The sequence below is a fragment of the Dipteris shenzhenensis genome, chromosome 30 (genome assembly GCF_047967505.1).
Source record: "Dipteris shenzhenensis isolate YYH24624 ecotype China chromosome 30, Dip_SZ_1.0, whole genome shotgun sequence".
NCBI classification, from domain to species: Eukaryota; Viridiplantae; Streptophyta; class Polypodiopsida; order Gleicheniales; family Dipteridaceae; genus Dipteris; species Dipteris shenzhenensis.
The window spans coordinates 27,877,658-27,884,458 of NC_141625.1; the positions used below are offsets into that span (position 1 = coordinate 27,877,658).

The window sequence follows — 6,801 nt, forward strand, 5'->3', positions numbered from 1 at the left end:
TGCCATCCTCATGGGATACCTTCCGTACAGCTATCAGTAACTCTGCACCTGGTGGAGTACTGAAATTTGATGATGTTGTGGATAGCTTGTTGGCCGAGGAGATTAGACAGAAGTCTATGGACGGCAACAAGCAGGATGCAGCCTTAAATGTGCAAAGGGGCAGCAGATCACAGTTCAGGGGGAAGTCCCAAGAAAGAGGGAAGTCTCATAGCAAATCCAGGGCACGGATTGTTAAGTGTTACCACTGTGGCAAGAAGGGCCATATGAAAAAGGATTCGTACAAGCTAAAAAGAGAGCAAAGGATAAGAAAAAGAATGAAAATTGGGGTGCAAATCAAAAGGAAGAGAGTTCAAGGGAGGACAAAGGAAAAGTGAAGATCGAGGAGATCAATACAGTCACACATGATAGTGACAATGGCATTTTCTTCATGTCTAGTTTATCTGCAGAGTTGCTTACCACTTCAGGTGATGCATATTCCCAAGATTGGATTTTGGATTCTGGTGCTTCATTCCATGTTACTCCCCATAGGGAATGGTTCTCCACTTATGATAGTGGAAAGACAGGTTGTGTGCATCTTGGAAATGACTATGCTTGTGACATAATGGGAGCAGGTGACATAAAGTTTTCTTTTGATAATGGGTCTGCATTTGTTTTGAAACATGTGAGACATGTTCCTAAGTTGACCAAGAGTCTTATTTTAGTGGGTCAACTAGATGATGCTGGTTTTCACACCACTTTTGGCTTTCAAAGTTGGAAAATTCAGAAGGGCTCTATGCTTTTGGCCAGGTGTGCCAAGTGTGGGACTTTGTATCCCTTACTTGTATTAGGGGTGTTTGATCATGTTGTTGCAATAACCGAGCAGCCAAGTACTTCTTCATGGCATTGCAGGTTGGGGCACATTAGCCAGAATGGAATGAAACTCTTATGCCGTTTGGGTTATGTACCGCATTTGAGTTTCTCTAATTTTGAATTTTGTGAGCATTGTCTCTATGGGAAGCAAACTAAATCAGCCCATAAAAGAAGGGGAAAGAAAGAGTTTGAAAAGCTTGATTTGGTGCATTCAGACGTATGTGGTCCCATGCCTACACGGTCATTAGGCGGGGCTGAATACTATGTGACATTCATTGATGATGCAACTAGGAAAGTGTGGGCTTATGCTATAGCTCGAAAGAGTGATGTGTTCCAAGTATTTTAGAACTGGCTGGCCTTGGTTGAGAATTAGTCAGGTAGAACACTTAAATGCCTACGGACTGACAATGGTGGAGAGTATCTTTCTCATGGCTTTCAGCATTTCTATGATACACATGGGATTAAGAGGGAGCTCACATCCCCTCGTACTCCAGAGCAAAATCCAGTTGCAAAAAATATGAATCATACCATTCAAGAAAGTCTACAATGCATGCTTTCCAATGCAAGTGTTTTTGGTTGTTTTTGGGCTGAGGCAATGAAGACTGCAATGCATGTGATCAATAGATCACCTAGTAAGAGTTTGAATGGTGGTATTCTTGAAGAGGCATGGAGTGGCAAGAAGCCCTCTTACTCTCATTTGCATATATTTGGGTGTGAGGCATATGCACATGTGCCGAAAGAGCTTTGAAAGAAGCTAGATCCTAAGTCTAGGAAATGCATCTTTCTGGGTTATGGTGAAAGTGAAGAGAGGGGCTATCATCTCTGGGATCCAAAAGCAAAGAAGATCATATGCAACCATGATGTAGTCTTCAATGAGAAGAAGATGCACAAGGCACCCATGAGGGATGTTGAAATGAGGAGAATCACTTTCCAGGATGTGAATCCACCTACATATGTTGATAGACAGCAAGCTGTCCATGCACCAAATGTGCAAGAAATGGTACCACCAAGTACTCCCATAGGTATACAATTAAGGGTAGATGATGGATCATCTATTGGTGGAAATGATGACCCAAATGTGGCTGATATGCAGATGGGATACAAAATGAAATGCCCTTGAGAAGATCATCTAGAATGTCTAGACCACCTGATAGGTGTGTTCCAGGGATAGACTATGTGATGCTTACTAATTGCGGGGAGCCTTCTTGCTACAGAGAGGTTATGATGCGCGAGGATCAATGCAAGTGGGAGTATGCTATGCAATCAGATATGAGTTCACGTATGAAAAATAAGGCTTGGGACTTGGTTTCTTTACCACATGGAAAGAAAGCGTTGCCATGTAAATGGGTCTATAAGATGAAGGTCACAGGTGATGATGTGCCTAGGTACAAGGCCTGTTTGGTCGCTAAAGGGTTCAAGCAAGAGAAGGGTGTGGACTTTGATGAGATATTCTCTCCGGTTGTGAAGATGACCACACTTAGATGCATGGGTAGGTTGATTCTCAATCAAAGGAGGTGACGCCGGCTTGATAGGTACTCCTTCAATATGTCTCCCCAATTCTATCTCCACAACAGACTATGTAGCTTGAATTTCCTTTCATAGAGTGAGAGTTGAAAGATGCCATAGGAAATGGGAACGTCTAGGGTGGGATGGTCTCACGAAGGAGCTTTATCTAGAGTGTTGGGATGCCATTTCACCTACACTATTATACATGGTTAATTATGCATGGAACACTCAACAGATTCCAGAAGAAAGGCTTGTTCAATTATTCCACAAAAAACATTTATGTCAATCTTTTATAGATTGGAGACCCATTACTCTTATGCCTATCATCTTTAAGTTGGTTGCTAAGATAATGGTGGCTCAAATCATAGGATTTTTACATGATTGGTTGCATCCTACTTAGTATGGTTTTATTCTACCTAGACATACGATTAACAATATGGCAAATGCCTATGTGGGGATAGAATATGCAAAGTAACCTGAGCAAGATGTTCTCTTGTTTACAAGTGGATATTGCTAAAGCCTTTGATATAGTATAATGGGATTTTGATCTCACAAGCCATGTAGGTTCTAGGATTTGGGAAAAAATACAGCATCTTATTTATTGGGTATATCAAGATAGTCAGCTGCTGGCATTTTGGCAGGTGATATTACAGATCACTAGACCTTTTTTTTTTAATGCAACAAGGTTATCTTCTCAATGCATTGTTCTATGCCATATCTACTCATCCCATGCTACAATAGATTGGTAGATATAGGTGCCTTACATGGTCTAGAGATAAATGGCAGTAGGCCCTTGATTGCGTAGGCATATGCTAATAATTCCTTTTCCTTGCCCTAAAATACGGAAAGGGATCTTTCATGCCTTAGGCATGCTTTATCGTTATATGGTCTAACTACTAGTCTGCATGTCAATCTTTAAAATCCAAACTTTTTCCTCTCCATGAGAAAGCTTGGCATAGTTTATTATGGACGAGGGGCATTATTTTACCCATGTAGCTAGTACGGCATCTTGGTTACCCTTTGGGATGGGCGGTTACTTGTTGTTAGCAAATGGACTTGGTGCTTGACATGCTTGAAAAGCAAGACATCTCCTATTTTATGTCTACTATCATGGAGCTTTTCTTGCGATCACACTTTCACTAGAAAACCCTTAGGTTGCTTTCAATGCATCATCTTTGCATGCCTAAAATACGTGGGGGACTGAATATCCTCAATATTCACATGCATATTCTAGCTCATAAGGGGAAAATGATGTTTCCATTTATGCAGAGTGAACATCCATGGATTTTTATGGTGCGCCTTTTGATTTTGCACTTGTCTTCTCTAGATTTTGTCACTGGCAGCCCACCCAATAGGACTTTCTTGTAGGTCGATTGAAGGCAGAGTAAAGGGGTTCCCTTTTGTCTCTTGTTTGATTTGATTACTGGTTGGAAGCACATAATATTCTCCCATATTAAATGGAATGGCAAGGACACTCTTGCATGTAACCCATTGCTTGTTGAGTCTTCATCAACCAAAGGCATTCATGCCTCCTTTGGGCATTCATGCCTCCTTTGGCTTTAAAGGATCCTACCTTGGTGCTCTAATTTCTTTGGTTCCAAGGTCTCTCCATGTGGATGAGTGCTTGATGCAATTGGTATGGTCATCTCTTTTCTTACATAGCTATGCTTTGGGACATCATTATAGGCCCATATGGTTTTCATTGTCACAGATGCTCCATGATTTTCAACCTGTATCTCGCCTTGATATTCTTGATCAACTTAAAAACTCAATTCTTCAATTGTTTGTCATGCGCTAATGTTAACTAATATCATGGTTGCATCTTTATATAAGGTGTTGCTGCCTCCTCCTTGGCTTCCTCTTCATGCCAATTGCATTTAGTCTATGACACGCACTTCTCAATGGTTGCAGAAAAGATTGCGACACATTTGGGCTTCCAAACCTTCGGTAAAAGCTCTTCCTTTGGTTAGTTATGCTTAGGGTACTTCCATATAAAAGGACTAATTCACATTAATACGCTGATTTTTCAAATTCATTATTGGAAAAAGATTATACAACTTTGCTTCAAAAAAAATATTAAATATATTTACTTCAGCATCTAGATTGTCACTCGCATCCATACACATTTCTACATGTTGGACTAGAATGTCATGGACCCTAACCATGTGCTTATTGCAATGAACAATAGATCTGTAGATGTGAAGCCAAAGATCAAGGTAACAAGGTATGTAAAAGGAAAGTTTGAATTTGGTCAAGCTCCATTGCATACTTTCTATGAGTTAGAGGTATGCAAGGAAAACTATTACTTACAATAGAGAGTCTTTTGCATGGAGTTTGCATGTTCCTCATTAGCTGAAGATACACATAGACTGAGTTTTTAAAAAAATAACTTTTAAAAGAAAATCAAATTCAAATAGATCAATGCTCTGGTTTTTGGCATAGACAAACCTTACAACCATAGGGGGATGATTGTACCACAGTGCAAGTTGAACAATTTATACAACTTTAGATATTTAGTAAGTCAATAGAGAAAGACTTCAATAGAAAAGATTAAATCATGAAAATCAATCCACTGCAGATTTATGAGATATGATGCATGGAACAAAACCTGATCATTGTACAAGTTTGGCCTTATTTGCCCTATATGTAGGACAAGGTCAAGGAGAACCATTTTGAATTCATAGTAAGTAATGAGTAGGTGATAGAAGCATGTCTCCAACATACAAACAGAGTTTAAACCTCATAGGGCATTAGAGTTCATTTAAAAGTTACCACAATAGATAATACACAATACGGTACATAATAAGCACATGATAGAAGCATCTAACCAACATACAAACAACTAGGAGAGGAATGATCATGAAATATCCACATTGATATACTACCATGTACCTATAGAGTATGCAGCAGAGAGAGTTAATGATTAGCATTTTTTTGTAGGAAATACATTCAAAGCTTGATAACTTTCTAGAAATGAATGGATACATATTCCGGGCAGATGCAAGCAAAAACCGTTTAAGAATCATGGGACAGTTAAGCAACTCAAGGACCATTCAATCCTAAGAGTTTCAAGTATAAATCATAGCGAGTTCACATCTTAGTCTGCAGCAGATATCTCACACTATAGAGAGGAGAATTTTTTGAATGATGAAGTTATATTTGAAGCTTGCAATTAGTCAAAGAAATAGAATATGTATATACCTTTGTAAGAATATATCTGATCATACAAACTCAAATTTTGGTTGTTTTAGAAACCTACAAGCGTCCACTCTTTTGTATGTATAAGAATAGGAACTAATTTTCAAGTAATGCAAGGATATATATTCAAGAGTTACAAGTTTTGAAACAAGCGTAGATGTAAGGCCCAAGAGTTACAAGTTTTGAAACAAGTGTAGAACTAGTAATCCTTTATAACTCCATCAGAAAGAGCTAAAATATCATTTCTTACTTTCATTTATAGTGGACAAGAATTAGTTGCTCTAGTAATCTTTCAAAGCACTAGTCTTTGAAGAGATCAAAATCAATGCAAAGAAACTTACCCTTTTGTTAGAGCCTTGTCAACAAAGTCAAATAACTAAGAAACAAGATGTTCTTTCAATGCTTTCACCCCAAGTCATCTAGCAGAAGCCGCACTGCATGCTTGAAAATGTTCCATATCATTACCTTCCTTTGCTTGCCATTCCTCACACAATCAAAAGTTTTGCATTTGGCACATCCTCGGAGATGAATACCACTACATCATAAAGAGCACTCTCCAAAAGGACCCTCGCATCATAAGGATGGATATTCATGGATGATGTTAATCTAATTAGATAAAGATATGAATCTGATCCAACTTCAAATTGACCAATCATGCACTGAGAAGAAAGAGAAGCAAACAATCTGTGTGATATTGCCAACCTGAAAGAGCTTACAAATATCACTATCTTTGAACATACATAAGTTGCACTAATAACAACCTCAGTTCATGTACTAACCTGTCTTTGTGCTCTTGTTGATTTGAGCCATGCAACATTACATTCAAAATCTCAATGTAAGTATATTCCGCAATGACAAAACTTAACTGCATCTTCAAGAGCTTAGCCATGCATTCTGCGTTATCATGGTATAAATCTTCTTGTGTCAAGTATAAAGGGCGCAAATATCCAAGGCCACTTTTGAGCTAGATGGCATGTATAGCAGTTCATCTCTGTGTGGCATGTGAACAAAAAGCTTGTCCCAGATACTATAGAAATAATTTCTCCAGCTGCTTGGATTGCCTGCATAGATTTGTCTACAAACAAAAAATTAAAAATATTTTTGCTGTTCTATCAAATTTAACATGAGAAATGGCAAAATTGTAAAATACAATGTTAAGAAATCTTAAAGCACTTCAATATCATTTTGATTTATTAACAGCTTCTAATGAAAACTTTAAGATTGCCAATGGCCATTTCAGACTATAAA

At 38.4% G+C, this 6,801-nt stretch overlaps 1 pseudogene across 1 annotated transcript; it reads right to left on the reverse strand.

Annotated features, from left to right (window-relative positions):
* Window positions 1–5,837: 5,837 nt before the first annotated feature.
* Window positions 5,838–6,485, reverse strand: LOC147881919 (uncharacterized; annotated as a pseudogene). The gene is made up of 2 exons (XR_015543915.1): window positions 6,333–6,485; window positions 5,838–6,255 (listed from the first exon to the last, which is right to left on the reverse strand). The product of XR_015543915.1 is annotated as an uncharacterized LOC147881919 (transcript).
* Window positions 6,486–6,801: the final 316 nt, after the last annotated feature.